At 36.5% G+C, this 17,443-nt stretch overlaps 1 long non-coding RNA gene across 1 annotated transcript; it reads left to right on the forward strand.

Annotated features, from left to right (window-relative positions):
* Window positions 1–13,201: 13,201 nt before the first annotated feature.
* LOC145949492 (uncharacterized) lies at window positions 13,202–15,984 on the forward strand. The gene is made up of 2 exons (XR_014427712.1): window positions 13,202–14,156; window positions 15,737–15,984. It is a non-coding gene; the product is annotated as an uncharacterized LOC145949492 (long non-coding RNA).
* Window positions 15,985–17,443: the final 1,459 nt, after the last annotated feature.

Raw genomic sequence — 17,443 nt, forward strand, 5'->3', positions numbered from 1 at the left:
CCTGCAGAAAAGTGCATATTCAAGGAGGATCTAACTGTTCTCACTTGGTCAAAGGCCCCCAAGGTGCCCCCATTATAGGGACCCAATTCCTCTCGTCGTAGGTCGATGGAAAGTTCCAACGCACCGTCGGACTCAAGTTCATGGTTATCACCTTGAGTGATGTTTTCCGACAACGGTCTACGGGCACCTATAGACCCATTCGACAACCGGCCGTACTAACATCCACTCCCTATGGTTAATCACTCATGCCCCCGGGTATAGAGGGAACTGTTGTGTGCAAAGGTTTGTGTGCAATTTTATTTCAAACAATTGCGGAAAATTAAACATACAACAGTTATTAAAGCCAAATAGATAAACATGTTATCATACAAGTAAGGGGTAATAAAGTAATTTTAACTATTTTTTGTTAAAAATAATCTGTCACTAAATGGGACTGACTCTCGAGGCTTCCCCAGTGGAGTCGCCATCTGTCGCCACCGGCCCGAAACGGGCTTTCGGCATTCGCGAAGGATGGTTGGACTCTTTTATTTGTTTAAAAATATGGATTGCTAGAATGACGTATTCTCAAACTGAGACCTCGTCAAACAAGCAATTTTATTAAAATGATTCACCAATCCATATTAATCCCAAGCGGGACCCTCCATGGATTAGTGGTTTTCGTAAAAGGAGGGTTCGTGGAGTCGCCACCAATGTTTTACTCAAAACATTGGAAAAAGAGATAAGGCAATTGATTTTATAAATCAACTTTGGCCATTACAACCAGAGTTGGGTAAGGGAGTCGGTTACGCGTGGGGAAGGTGTTAGCACCCCACAGCGCCCCTTTCGGGTTCCCTATGACAGATTATTTTCTAAAATAACAGTGTAAAATTACTAAATTACCCCTATTTATTATAAGCAATTATAAATTAACTATCTACATGATGACAGTTTAAATACGCACACAGAAAGCAGTAAAGGGAAGGATTTAAGAAGAAACCTCTTGAAGCGTGCTTTTATATATTGAGTAAAACTGGGAAGCTTTTTGGCGTTCCCTCGCTCTACAAGCTCGCTCGCTCTCTCCTATAAAATTTTGACTATGGAAATCCGGAGGATTTCCCTTCGACTAGATTCGAATCTCCAAGCTAAGTGCTCGGAATTCCAGAACTTCGTCGGATCGACTCCCAGAGAGATTTCTAGGGCAGAACACTGCTCAAAAACCCCAGAATACTCAAGGAGGGAGTCAAAACTGAGTGTGAAAGTGTGGAATGACGTCCAATTGACGTCATATTTATAGGGAATAGGCGCAATACGGCCTACAGGGGCAATACGGCCGTATTGAAATTTTTGAACTTCAATACGGTCGTATTGAAGTTCAATACGGTCGTATTGAAGTTCAGAAATTTCAATACGCCCGTATTGAGTTCGCTGCGGTTGTATTGAAGTGTCAATACGGTCGTACTGACTTCAGTACGGTCGTATTGAAGCTTCAATACGGCCGTATTAAGTTCAGTACGGCCGTATTGGGCTTTTTCCCTCCACTTCTTTATTTTGAGCTATTCTAAGACCTCTGGACCTACAGAGAACCCTCCTAGGGCCTTCGAGGAGTCCTTCTGGCTGATTATTCTTCAGTCTTCGAGAGTCTTCAAGCTTTATTTCCGACCCGGACAATTTTAGGGGTCTACAAGGTTAATTTCCCTTTTTATTCTTATTTATTCTTTTACAAGGAGGGATATGTTCTAAATGAATGTAATGCAGAATGTAGAGAAAGTTGAGAATAATAAATATTAGTCTCATTGATTTGTTTATTTGTGAATGCTCGAATATATTTCAACAGTATTAAGTGAGAATCTATATTAGATTCTAAGAAGACTTACTTCAACAAACATACCGAAGCAAGGGCCCAAGCATAGTATATTTTAAAAAAAATTGATTTGGGCTTTTTCTTTATAACGCAGATACTGTCGTATATTAGAGCATTCACTTTTCTTTTCTTAACTTTCTACACATACGGCAACCTAATCCTCCTTAGCTAATAAAATAAAATGAATGAAATTAATGAGCTAATCTAGAATGCATGTCATTTTTTTTTGCCTAATCTTTATCATGTTTCTATTATCTAAAGGGGAATGATGCATGGTAAAGACGAGATTTCTTTTATTAAATTTTTTTTTTACAAAAAGGAAACTACCTATATGATGTTAATGGAATGCTGACCTAAGAATGTACAAAGGGGTATAAAATTTTATTATTATTATTATTATCTTTATTGTTTGCTTATTATAAAATTCCAATCCACCTTATTATAATAAAATAATACAAACAAATGCACACACATATGCTCAATCAACGTACACCCACGAACGATCATGATCAAATCCTTGGTCTGTGGTCCCTATCAAGAAAAGTGCGTTGTATGGGACGGTTCTAATCTCACTGGTGTTTAAGGCTCCCAAGGTGCCCCCATTATAGAGACCCAGTATCTCTGTCGCCATCACTGGCAAACTCTAAGGTCTGTCGCAGTATTTCTGGCTAGAGTAACCGGTTATCACCTTCAGTGTGATTTCCGACAAGGCTCGCAGGCTCTAAGGCCAAACTTGGGCCGGTCGTACGTCAACCACTCCCTATGTTTAATACCCTCATGCCCCCGGGTGTAGGGGGAACTATTGTGTGCAAAGGTTTGTGTACAATTTTATTTCAAACAAGTGCGCAATTTAAATAAGCAAACAAACAGATATTAAAGCCAAACAAATAAAACAAATAAAATAAAGGGGAAAAATATTTAAATTTTTATTTTTATTTTATTAACTTCATCAATTAAATGGGCCTGACCCTCTTTAAACGTCCCTAGTGGAGTCGCCATCTGTCGCAACCCGAAAATTTCCGATCTTGCGACTAATGGTTTAGACATCCTTTTAAAAGTCTCATCAATTAAGGAATGCTCGGACACCAGACTAATCCTTAATTAATAGTTTTGAAAATAGGTTCATGGAGTCGCCACCAATATTTTACTCAAAACATTAGAAAAAGAAAAGGTTTTTAAAAGTCCAATAATGGTCTCGATAACCAGAATTGGGTTTGGGGGTCGGTTACGTGTAGGGAAGGTATTAAGCACCCCTACAACGCCCTTAATCGGTATCCTATGACGAAGTTAACATTATAAATAATAATAATATAAATATTAAATCCCCTTTTATTGATGACTATTTACATGCTTGAAATTTAAATTAAACAATTGACTCTAAAATATCTACATGATTATTTTTATTATAACAATGTAAAATAAAAGAAGAGAAAGATAAAACAAGAGATTGATGAGTAATACCTCATAACAAGCTTTATTGGATCTTCAACTATGGAGGTCTTAAGTGCTTTGTGGCAACCTTTCACACTACAATAAGCCTCAGAAAACTCAAGAAGTACAATAGGAGAGAGAGAGAGAAAAAAGGGAGAAATTTCGAGCTCTATGGAGTTTTGGACGAAATTTTTGGAGGTCCCTCAGAAATGTGCCCAAGCTCTCTATTTATAGGCTTCAGACAGGGTCCAGAACGGCCCGTTCCAAAACTGGAATGGCCCATTCTGGATATGGCTGTTATGTAGTATTTTCGTACCCTAGAACGACCCGTTCTGGGATACACATTTTAGGCCATTTGATTGGTTTGGAACGGCCCGTTCTGGTCTAGAACGGCCCGTTCCAACCTATATCTTTTTAGGCATTTTAGAAACCTAGAACGACCCGTTCTGATCAAGAACGGCCCGTTCCCGACTTGGGAACGGCCCATTCCAATTTTGGAACGGTCCGTTTCGGGCCACTAAAAAAATTAGTTTGGGCCTTTGGGCCCTCTGATGTCCTATCTTGCTGTTTGTTTGCCCCCCGGACGAAATTGGGTGTCTACACCACCAAGAAACAAAAGACATGTCAACAACAAGACGGGATAGAACCGGACGAGGAAGAATAATCAAGTCCACAAGCATGAAGAGGCCATCACGCCTTACTCCTCAATTGAATGAAGGATGATTCAAGAGAATGCCAAGACTATAAATGGTTCCCTTACCAAAGCCAGGAGTGGCTTCCAAAATAATACTCATCAATAAATATTAAGCAAATAACATCATCATGGGATGGGATCCCCTCACCAGTGATGATAACAAAAGATAAAACAGAAAAAGACAAGCTTCATACATGTTGAAAAAGCTGAAGCATTTAGAAAAATAGTAGAAAAAGGCAAGCTTCAAACATGAAAAAACTGAAGCTAAACAAATATAAATTTCAGAAAAAACCTACCACAAGCAGGTGCCTGGAGAGGCATCACAATACTCACATGGCAGGGGCAGCACCAGAATCTCTGTCTACCATCTACTCCTTTGCCCACCAGCACAAGGGCACCACTTACCAACAATCCTCGTCAAGGGGCAATCACATCATCAGCACCAGCAGACAGCCTAGAGAGGCTATGAAAATACTACGGTCTGAAGAGGCTACGAAAATACTACGGCCTGGAGAGGCTATGAAAATACTACGACCTGAAGAGGCTACGAAAATACTACGGCCTGTTGAGGCTACGAAAATACTACGGCGTGGAGAGGCTATGAAAATACTACGGCCTGAAGAGGCTACGAAAATACTACGGCCTGGAGAGGCTACAAAAATACTACGGCCTGGAGAGGTTACGAAAATACTACGGCCTGTAGAGGCTACGCAAATACTATGGCCTGCAAAGGCTACGAAAATACTACGGCCTGGAGAGGCTACAAAAATACTACAACAACAAAGAGGGTAACCTACCTTTAGAATGGGCCGGCTGAAGCCCTAAATATCAGTCCAGCTTGGAGAGGCTGAGCTCAGAATATACTCCCTCTTTAACAAGCTACAAATAAAGAAACACACTACCATGAGACAAGCAGAAGCAGTAGGAAACATCTACATTAAGACCAGAAGCCTAGATGTTTCGGTGTACCATCCTTATCACCCGACGGAGCATATAAACCAACACTCACTTGCTCTTAGGAACAAGGATACGGGTAAACACCATCTACCCGAAGGAAATGGTATGGGGCATCTACACTGCTGAAGTAAAGGAGATTGTGGCAAAGGTAGGAGAAGTGAGGGATGAACCACTCCTTAACTTCACCAATGCTTGGACCTCTTCTTGGAGATTGAAAACTAGATTGAAGAACACTTGAATGAAGGATATTCTCAGATTGGAATAGCCTAAACTAAGGATGGAAGCATCCAAGCTTAAGCAACAAGAGATTTCTCACTTCAAAAGGTAGGAAACTAGGTGAGTTTCTAGGGTTTTGAAGGCACTCTCTCTCACGGTGACTCTTGAGGAAATTTGGCTGAAAATGTTCAGAAAATTTCATATATTCAAAAGTGCTTATAAGGTGTTAGGAAATGGACTTAAGTAGGCTTCCGAAAATTCCACATTGGCGCCTAAATCCTAGCCTTACATGTGGCGCCTAAAATTTGAATTCAAACTTGAAATTTGAATTCAAATTTTGGCTCCCATCTGCTTGGCCGTGAGTTTAGGTACTAGGTGCATCTAAGTTTAATTTGAGGGTCATTTAGGGTTAATTTGAGTGGCACATGTTCAGCCACCAATGGTGCTAAACATGTGACTCAAATGTAACTTAAATGACTTCCAAATTAAACCTAGTTTAGTCTAATTTGCCTATTTAGGTAATCCTTGTATAATCCTATTCTAATGACCTAAATACAATGGCCAATCAAATACAATGGAAAGGAAAAAATACAAGAATGAAAATGAGCCCAATATTGGGTACCAAAAGTCCAAAGGCCCATGAAGCCCAAAACTAGGCCCAACAAGCCTAAAGTCCAAAAATGCTACTATATGTGGTCCAAAATACAAGACCAAAATGTATGGAAACTATACTAATAAAACATAAAAAGAATGATCATATCTTGATAGGCCCATGAGCAGCTTGACTTGGGCTTCCAAGCCCATCGGGCCCATGGGGCCTTGATTGGCCCAAACCTCCATGCCTAGCCCACTCCTCTTGGATCTTTTAGGTTGTCACCTCTTGCCTTCCTAAGCATGATTCCATCATCCCCTCCCTCTTGAAAAGGATTTGTCCTCAAATCTCGAGGATGTGTGGAATAAAAATTATCACCTACATACAGAACATGCCAAGTATAAGAGGTAAAATTTTCATGATAAGAAAATGGATTATGGATCCTAAGAGGAGTCCTTCTATCTAGCCTAAGAAAGAAAAATAAACTATCAAAATTAGAGTCCCTAAAAGTAGAAATAGGATCCTCTTCTAAGTATAACCTAGAATGAAATCCTAAAAATGTAATGACACTATGGTTAATACAATGAAAAGAGTGATTCTTAAAAACTACAATATCTTGCCTAAAGTACCCTAAATGGTAACCTAGGCTTGTTCTAGAATATAAAGAAAAGATTACTAGAAAACGTCCTAAACAATTTTGGATTTGATTGTTTATTGGATACTTATAATCATATAAGCTAGATTTGTCTTGTAGGGAAGAACTTATATTAAGTTCAAAAGAGTAAGATCTTCCCATAAGAGCAAACATAGAATATAGATTATTAAAAGTTGTATCCACCAAACAATGTAAACCAAAAATTGGGTGCTTTATTAAGACCACAGAAATACTTCCTCCCTTGTGCACCTCCAAGGAAGTAGTATAAGAAGTAAAACTATAAATAGTCCACTCCTTCTTCACTATATCTCAAAGTTGAAAATTCTTTGCTTGAAATTTATTTTGTTCCTCATTCTCAACTTTAAGATTAGTGGCAATATTAGGATAAGAGTCAAGACTGTTATGAATAAAGAGAGTTCTTTTCAAGGCTTGTTTGATAATAAAATAACTCTCATTGTTCATAATTGCCTTAGTGGAGTCCCCTTCTTCCACACTCTTTCCTAATAATTTATTTTCTTTTCTTTCTTTATTTCTTTTTCTTTTCATTTGTTTTTGATCCTCAAACACTTGGGGTGGTGTTAAAGGATTAAAAACAATTTCCTTTTTTTTATGAGTAAAGGATATTTTGTTAGTGAGGCTATCATGTATAGTATGTTTGTCAAATTGCCATGGCCTACCTAGCAAAATATGACAAGCTTCCATAGGGATCACATCACATAAAACTTTATCTTTATAATCCCCTATAGAAAACTTGACCTTCACTTGTTGATTTACCTCCAATTCCTCACCTTCATTGAGCCAATGAAGTTTATAAGGTTGAGGGTGAGAAATAGTGGTAAGGGCTAACTTGTTAACCAACCTTGTACTACAACAATTAGAGCATGATCCACTATCAACAATGAGAGAACAAGTTCTTTTAGCAACTAAACATCTTATGTGAAAGATGTTCTTTCTTTGAGATAGTGAAATGGGACAAGATTGACTTCCAAGAAGCCTTTTGACCATAAGAAGATAACCATCAACAGGATATAGTTTTTCTGTTTCATGATCACTAGTTTGATCTTCACTCTCACTAGAAGAGGAAGATGATGAAGACTCTTCACTATAAATTTCTTTACCCCTTAAGATCATGGTCTTTTTGGTGGGGCATTGAGAAGCAATGTGGCCTCTTCCTAGACACTTAAAACATTTGATCTCACTCGTCTTCGAACTAGTGTGTGAGGTGACCTTTTTCTTTTCTTCATCTTTGTCAAGTTCTTGAGTTTTAGAGGGGTTTTCTTTAGAAATTTTTTTAAATGAACTTCCCTCCCTCTTGTGTTCTTCCTTGTTATAAGATTTAGAGTTGGTATTTTTAAAATATTTTCTAAGAAATTGTTGCTCAACCCTTATACAAAGTTTGACCAAATCATCGAGGTCCCTATAAGGGAGTAATTCAACTCCATATCTTATATCAAAGTTGAGACCACTCAAGAATCTTGCAATTGTTAATCTTTCTTCCTCCCTTATTCCAACCCTCATTAGATACAACTCCATCTTTTGCCCATACTCCTCCACACTCATATTCTTTTGTTGGAGTCTTTAGAGCTTATCCATAAGCTCCCTACTATAATAAGAAGGTATGTGCCTTCTTCTCATAGCACTCCTCAAATCATTCCAATAAGCTATAAGAGGGTCATTGTGAAGTCGCCTTTCTTTAATCAAGGCTGTCCACCAATACATAGCTTGTCCTTGGAAAGCTAAGGTGGCCAAGGGAACTTTTCTTTTCTCACCTACTTGATGACAAGTGAAGATTTGCTCCACTTTCATTTCCCAATCCAAGTAGGTATCCACATCTTCTTTTCCATAGAAGGAAGGGAGATCAACTCTTGATTCCCTAACCTTTGGTTCCTTAATGACTCTTCTAGGCATGGGTTGGTAATATTCATCTACATTTAAACTACCCACATCCTTTTGGCTTGTGGAGTCATTGGAACTTTTTGTGGAACTCTTGTGACTCTTTTTCTTTTTAAATTTTTCTAAAAGTCTTGCTTCTTGTTACTTAATTTTATTTATCTCTTCCTCAAGAGCAACAAGTTGTACTTCTCTTTCAATCTTTTCTCTTTCCTTTTGAAGTACCTCTTGTTGTCTCCATAGTTTTAGTGCCTCAACCTCCTTAACAATTCTAGAAAAACTTTTAGGAGATTCAAGATCACTATCACTTTGAGAAATATGACTCATGATTAAGCAATAAGAAGTTTATATGCTATGTAAAGGAGACAAAATATTTTTAATATTTTCTAGGAGAAAAAATAACACTTGGAAGTCTAAGTGTACAAATTTCACTATCAAGGGAGGTGAGCTACTAAGAGCCACTTAATAACCAAGCCTTTTCAAGTGGAAATCACTAAACTCCCTTGTGGTATTTTCAATTCCACAAAACCTTTCACAAATTTTTTTATGTTGAATGCTTTTCACAATTGTTTTTGAAGCTATCTAAACGTGGACAAGTAATTCTACACAATGCTAGTCGAATTAGTACAGAAAAGTAAACGAAATAAAGATCAAACAACTCAAAGGAAGCAAGATTAAGCAACTGGTCGTTTTGTCCTAAGTGGAAGCTTGAAACATATGAAATTTCCAAGCCACTTCCACTAGTACTACACGTGAGTGAGCTACCAAGGGTTAGATATACCTGACCAGCTTCTTAATACTCCCTCCAAGCTTTACAAATTGATTTAAAATACAAGAGAAATTGCAAAAATTTAAACTATACTAGAAACAAATTTGTGGCGGCTTTAGAGACCAATTAGTGACGGATTTTCTGTCCAAATTTTCTAACACTTATTTAAGTGTTCCAATCTGCCACTAATCCTTGATTTTGGTTGCTCCTGGACCCTGCACAAATAACACAACAAAATGATGAATGTAGGCTGCTCACAAGGTTAATGGAGCGATCACTCTTGTGAAGGTAGGTTTAGGAAATTTTGGTCACTAAATTAGGTCAAATTTCAAAGTCTTTTGTAACCAATTCTTTTCCTACTTTTTGTTGAGTCAATGTTTGGTCCTTAATCAAGGATTTGAGGCCACTTCCAGCACAGAGTTTTTAGTCAAAGAAAACAAGACAAGCAACAAAAGCACAATTTAACAAGCTTATACCAAAAATTGAAGAATAAAGTGTTTAAGACAAGACTCAAAGATAGTAAAAAAATAAAAGTTGAAAAATAAGACTCCAAAGAAAGCTAGCACTCAAATAGGAAGGTTCCTAGATAGGCACTAGAGTAGATTAACAAAATAAAATTTTTTTTGGAAGTAATTGAACAAGTAGAAACAAACTAGAAGTCCAAGGAATTTTGTGGAAACAAGTATATTTTCTTTAAGTTGTTCTTCTCGGCTTTTACTTGTTCATACTTATATATATATATATATATATATTTTTTTTTTAATTCTTTTCTTTTTCTGAATTCAATTGCATATTCCAGAGAAGATACTTGCCTTTTGATTTCAAAATTTTCACAATTCCTAAGTATAGAAACCGGAACTACTAGATTGAAAGATTTCAAGTGAAAATTGATAAACTAGTGCACTAGTTTTAAGCTTTAGATTGGATTCTTTTGTTCTCTTTTTTTTTATTTTAACTATTTTGAATGATAATGCTCTGTATTTCTCTGTTTTCCAGCTACAAAACTTTTAAAATTTGAATCCAAAACAAATAGTGCACTAGAAGTAAGATGAATCACTTAAAATTTTCAAGTTACACAAAGTTGTTTCAAGAATTTTATGGAAAGTGATTTGAAAACTTAAGTACACAAAGGAAACCTAACACTAAGAAATTTGCTAGAACTAATAGCAAATTATGAACTCAAATAGGTAAAATAAAAGCACATATAGGTAGGCACAAAGATTATAAGCAAAACCGTGACCAATAGTAGACACACAACACAAAAGAAAATTAGGCTAAACAAGCTATTCTAGGAATTATCAACATATAAAGAACTACACATAACTTTCTAAGACAAAACAAGGATTCAAAAATAATACTAATGCAATGTAATGAAGTCCAATCATAGACACATGCTAAGGAATGGAGAACACTCAAGCAAAAACAAAACGCACAAGCAAATAGGTCCTAAATGTGTTGTTTGTGGAATGAAACTCAAAATACAATCAACAAATGGATCTATGGATAAAATGTTTTCAAGAATTAATAGATCCGAAAAGAAACTCAAAATATTACAAACAAGAACACCAAAACACAAAACAAACGGTACAAAACTCAAGAACACTCATCTCCAATGAAGAACCTTGCTCTTGATACCAAAATTGATGGCAAAGGTAGGAGAAGTGAGGGATGAACCACTCCTTAACTTCACCAATGCTTGGACCTCTTCTTGGAGATTGAAAATCGGATTGAAGAACACTTGAATGGAGGATATTCTCGGATTGGAATAGCCTAAACTAAGGATGGAAGCATCCAAGCTTAAGCAACAAGAGATTGCTCACTTCAAAAGGTAGGAAACTAGGTGAGTTTCTAGACTCTCTCTCACGGTGACTCTTGAGGAAATTTGGCTGAAAATGTTAAGAAAATTTCATATATTCAAAAGTTCTTACAAGGTGTTAGGAAATGGACTTAAGTAGGCTTCCAAAAATTCCACATTGGCGCCTAAATCCTAACCTTACATGTGGCGCCTAAAATTTGAATTCAAACTTGAAATTTGAATTCAAATTTTGGCTCCCATGTGCTTGGCCATGAGTTTAGGTACTAGGGTGCATCTAAGTTTAATTTGAGGGTCATTTAGGGTTAATTTGAGTGGCACATGTTCAGCCACAAATGGTGCTAAACATGTGACTCAAATGTAACTTAAATGACTTCCAAATTAAACCTAGTTTAGTCTAATTTGCCTATTTAAGTAATCCTTGTATAATCTTATTCTAATGACCTAAATCTAATGGCCAATCAAATACAATGGAAAGGAAAAATTACAAGAATGAAAATGAGCCCAATATTGGGTACCAAAAGCCCAAAGGCCCATGAAGCCCAAAACTAGGCCCAACAAGCCTAAAGCCCAAAAATGCTACTATATGTGGTCCAAAATACAAGACCAAAATATATGGAAACTATACTAATAAAACATAAAAAGAATGATCATATCTTGATAGGCCCATGAGAAGCTTGACTTGGGCCTTCCAAGCCCATCGGGCCCATGGGGCCTTGACTGGCCCAAACCTCCATGCCTAGCCCACTCCTCTTGGATCTTTTAGGTTGTCACCTCTTGCCTTCCTAAGCATGATTCCATCAGGAGAAGATTTGGACATAGCAAGCGACATAGGGCATTCACATGAATCTTGAAGCCTAGATGTTTCAATTCACCATCCTTGACACCTAATAGAGCATCCAATCCAACACTCAGTTGCTCCATGGGGCAAGGATATAGGGAACACCGTCTACCCGAAGGAAACAACGTGAAGGTATCTATTGTTAAAACAAAGATCTAAATTTTCACCTTACTATCACAAGAGAAACAATGGAGCTTCTACTCGAAGACTGAAGATCAGGTGTATAGTTTATCAGCCTTGTTACCCAATAGAGTACGCAACTACTCTAAAGGGTGAGGATACGAGCAAATACACCTATCCAAGGAAAGCAACGTAGAAGCATCACACAAAGAGACAAAGAGAAGACTCGGACAAAAGTCTACGTCTTTACTTGCCTTTGGAAAAGCAACACATAGTTATTCCAAAGGACAAGTAAAGAGGGGGAACTGTAGACACCCAATTTTGTCCGGGGGCATACAAACGAAGAAATGGACGTCTATTATCAAGGAAAGGAGCTCCCAATCATGGAAATAATAGGACATGACATCAGAAGGCTAAAAGCCTAAATAAGCAGGTTTTAGTAGCCCGGAACGGGCTGTTCCAAAACTGGAACGGGCCGTTCCAATTTACCAAAAAGGCCTAAAACCCTAAATTGGAATGGGTCGTTCCAAAATCGGAACGGGCCGTTCCAAAATCAAAACAGGCCGTTCCAAAATTGGAACGGGTCGTTCCAAAATTGGAACGGGCCATTCCAGGCTCTTTACAAAAGGCTAAAATCAACATTTGGAACGGGTCGTTCCCAAATTGGAACGGGCCGTTCCAAGTAACAATAAAGGCTTGAATTCTTAATTTGGAATGGACCGTTCCAAAATGGCAATTATGTGTTAAACTCACCTCTAGAACGGGTCGTTCCGATTTCAGAACAGTCGTTCCAATACACTAAATTAACACGTAACGGCCAGATCCAGAACGGGCCGTTCCGATTTTGGAACGGGCCGTTCGGGATCCTTTTTGAAGTCTATAAATAGAGAGCTTGGGCATAATTCTCGAGACTCCAAAAAATTTCGTCCAGACTCCTTAGAGCTCGAAATTTCTCTCTTTTTCTCTCTCCCTCTCTCTTTTGTATTTCTTGAGATTTTGTGAGGCATTGTAGTGCGAAAGGTTGCCACAAAGAACCTAAAATCTTCTTGTTTTGAAGATTCAATAGATCTCATTCAAGAGGTATTTCAGTTAATCTCTTTCTCTTTTTTTATTTCTTCTCTATAATAAATATTGTTATAATAAAATAATAAAAATAATCATGTAGACATTTTAGGGCTAATTGTATAATTTAAATTTCAAACATGTAAATAATTATTAATAAAAGGGGATTTAATATTTATATTATTATAATTTATAATGCTAACTTCATTATAGGGTACCAATTAAAGGCGTTGTAGGGGTGCTTAATACCTTCCCTACACGTAACCGACCCCCAAACCCAATTCTAGTTATCAAGGCCATTATTGGATTTTTAAAAACCTTTTCTTTTTCCAATGTTTTGAGTAAAACATTGGTGGCGACTCCATGAACTCATTTTTCAAAACCATCACTACAAAAAAACTAATTAAATATGGCGGTTTTAATATGGCAGATTCAAGAAACTGTCACTATTTACTTTATAATACGATAGTTATAAAACTGCCATTATTTTCATTCAAAATATGGCATTTATAAGTGTCATTATTTTAACGACAAAAATGTATGTAAAATATGATATTGTTCTATTTTTAAAGATGTCATTATTATTTGCTTCTAAACTAAACTTTATTTTTTCTCAAATTTGACTTAATGAATTTTGAAATTTGAATTCCCATTTTTATATTTTATTATTTATTAAGTAGATATTCATTTTATTAATTATTTAAAAAATTCATTAAGAAATTTTAAAAAATTAAAACTCTAATTTTTTCGTGCAGGGTGCACGCTGCCTTTTCACTCATCAACAACCCCCTCCCCCTCTCTTCAAATCCCCAAACCCTCCTCCACTCCTACACCGCTACAAACCCTAGATTCAGACGAGGTAGCTCCTCCCACCGCCACCGCCACCGCCACCCAAACCCCGGATTCCCACTCCTCCACCCTCCTCCACCTCTCCTTCAACTAGGACTCTGGCTGCTTCGCTGTCGCCACCGACCGCGGCTTCCACATCTTCAACTACGAGCCCTTCCGCGAGATCTTCCGCTGCGACTTTGGCCCCGACGGTGGCGTGGGCCTGGTCCACATGCTCTTCCGATGCAACATCCTCGCCTTCGTGGGCGGCGGATCCGAACAAGTTGATGATCTGGGACGACCACCAGTCCCGGTGCATCGATGAGCTCTCCTTCCGGTCAGAGGTGAAGGGCGTCCGTCTCCGGTGTGACCGCATCGCGGTGGTCCTGGCCCACAAGATTGAGACTATTGCTAACCCTAAGGGCCTCTGCATTCAAGAACAACATAGGTAAATGAGAAGAAACTTCAATTAAGAATGAACAACAATGCCAAAATCACCCAAGGAATTGAAACTTGGTTGCATGGCTGCTTATAGTATTGGTTTGCAATCAGAATTAGAGTTTCATTTATTAAAGGTTTGTGCGTTGTGAATGTTATTTTAAACGCTATCTTTTCTTATTATGTGTCTGTTAGCACGATCTTTTTTTTTCCTGTGAATCTTGTGGTTTGGATTTTTTCTTTATTTCTGTTTTTTCGAGTGTTCTTGGGTTGCTGTTTCATGTTTGAAATTGGGAGCTTAAGTTGAAAATATTGGTATTTATGTTGTGTTGAACTTTGATTTCAAATTAGGGAACTGAGAAGGAATGTGGAGAGCTTGGTATTTGTCTTTCTCTGTAAAAGGATGGTCCTGTGATGGGAAAGGAACCAATCTAACTCTAATTTGTTATGGATTTGATTTACATAGTGGTTGTTTCTTGATTCAGCTTCTTGTGGATCTTCAATATGTTCTCTTCAATTTATAATGGATATACATTCTGTTGGTTTATAGACACTTTGGTTGATGTCACGAATAATTATGAGAATGTTTTTGTAAAACGTGATGCAGACTTTGGATTTTTTTTTCTTCTAGATAGAGGCATATGCTTGCCTAAACTGATAAATTACAATCTCTCCCTTGCCCCCAAATTCTAATTGGTTGTTTAGCTAATCTTTGAGCGCATATTCTTTGTAAAGTCTTGTTAAAAGGGCTTAGGTATCTATCATCTAACCAAAGTGAAAGAATTTGCTTATCATATCAGAAAGCTAGTCATTGTTCTTAAGGTTTATGCCTTCTATCTTATAATAATAATTATAGATGCCATTAATAAAATTCTCAATTAGTTAATGGCTTTGTTTTGAAGGCATTGTTCGTATGGATGTATTAATAAAATTCATTGAATGTTTGCGGATTTTGTATGGTGCTCTTCTTGTTAACGGAAAAAGAAAAAGCTTATTTGAACTTAGACTTGTAACATTTAACTCTATGGGTCCTGTTAACATTAAACTCTATTAACTATATACTCCTATTTCATTAGGTTTGACGGGTTTATACAAATAATAAAAATGAATAAATAGTATATAGATGGACAGTATAAAACTATAAATACTATTCTCATCCAATTATAGTTTCTATGTACAATAAGCTTGTTAATTTTTACTACTATAACTATTTTTAGTTGTCAGATTTCTAATTAGTTGATATTTATATGCATGGAAATTAAACTCTAATAAAACTCTTTTTTGCATATTTTTAGAAACCCTGTATTTAAACTTGTGAACAAAGAATAAAAATAATTGCTTAGTTAAGCAATTTTCCAAAATGGGCGATGTTTTAATTCGTATGGTCAGGGTTTTAATGGGTGATACCATGTGTTTTCATACCTGAAGATTTGGCTGCTATGGCTGCTGGCTTAGTTCATACTTCTGTTAATCAAGTATATAATTAAATAGTTGAAAATGATTGAGTTAAGAAATGTGCATATGTTGTCTTAGTTTTATTATATTACGTGATTGAAATTAATTGATATAAAATTATTTTTATTATTTCAGGTATCAGATGTTGGAAGTGGTGCTCCATCACCAAACAACATAAGAGGATCTTCAAGAGGAAGCAATGGTGATAATGAGGGTAGCCAAAGGAAGGCTAGTTAGGCACATTAGTATATTAGAAAATGCTACTTTAGTTTATGTAATGAATTTAAAACTTATGAAGTACTTTGACTCTGTTTGATATAACTATTTATGTTTTACCTAGTACAAGTAATGAATGAATCAACTTTATGTTTTGTATTTTGTTATTACAAGTTGAAGTATATTGAATGAACTTGGTTGGTTGAATGTTTTAAGAGTTGTTGATTACTTCGATTTCACACAATTATGACATTTTAAATATACAGGTGTTTTTAATATTAAAAATATTTAATTAAAAATTTAATTTTTATAAATAATTATGATGAAAAAAAATATTTATTTGAAAATTACGACAGTTAGAAGCGTCATATTTTTATGTACAAATTGTTATAATAATGGCAGTTTGATCATGCCATATTATTATGGAAATAATGGCGCTCAAAATTGTCATTATTAACCTATATAATTATTTTTTATTTTTTAACTTACGACATTTTAGAGTGTCATTATTTACACTTCTAAACCGTCGCTTTACACAATGTATTAAATGGCGGCTGTTGCGACGGTGCGCTTGTAACCATCGTTTTTTACTTTGTGGCGGCATAAATTATGGCGCTACAGGGAACCGCCACACATGTATATATTGACGGTCATAAATGTCATTATTTATAATTATAACTGCCATTATTAACGCGTTTTTTTGTAGTGCATTAATTAAGGATTAGTCTGGTATCCGGGCATTCCTTAATTGATGAGACTTTTAAAAGGATGTCTAAACCATAGGTCGCAAGATCGGAAATTTTCGGGTTGCGACAATCACATGCAAATTAAGTGGCACATGGGGTGACCGGTCTTGGCACCAAAATTTGAATTTGAACATTCAAATTTTGGCGCCTAAGGTTAGTTAAACCATACCATGGTTTAACTTTACCTTAGGTTAAGCCTAGCTTGTCACACACACTTCCTAAACCTATAAATTCACTATGGTCGAATTATGTAGACACTTTGGCATTTATGAGATTTCATTCATTGAAGAATTCTCTCACCGATGTCACCTTAGGAGAAACCCTTCTCCACTTCTACTTGAGCCTTTCTCTTTGTAGAGCTAGGCTTGCCTTTCTTCTATCCGAGACTTGTAGCTCAATTTAGGCTACATTTGCTTCTCCATTCTTGCTTCAATTCCTTGTGCCAATCTCAAGGATCCGTGGAGGAGTTGCGATCAAGCATCCACGGAGCTTTTCTTATGAAGGCTCCATCAATCGGTTATCAATATCCTATTTTGTATGTGTTTTTATCAATTCATTCGTGGCTTCACCATTACACATACAAAAAACTCACTTGCATTCATCACTTGTCATCCTACTACGGGAAAGCCACTAATCGATGAAGTAAACAACAAACAACACTATTAGAAAAACGTCATTTTCCTGCAAAAAAATAATAATATATTCGCAGAAATTTTTTGTGAATTTTCTTGCAATAATAATTTCACAAATTTTTTTTAAGAATTTATTTATGAAAAATAATTTACAGATATTTTCTACGAATTTTTTTATGAAAAATAATTTACAAGAAATTTTTGCAAATTTTGCTACAATTTTAATGATTATAGAAGTTTTTTTCCAT

This window comes from Cajanus cajan, chromosome 7 (genome assembly GCF_000230855.2).
Source record: "Cajanus cajan strain Asha chromosome 7, NIPB_CcT2T_4, whole genome shotgun sequence".
Classification (NCBI taxonomy): Eukaryota; Viridiplantae; Streptophyta; class Magnoliopsida; order Fabales; family Fabaceae; genus Cajanus; species Cajanus cajan.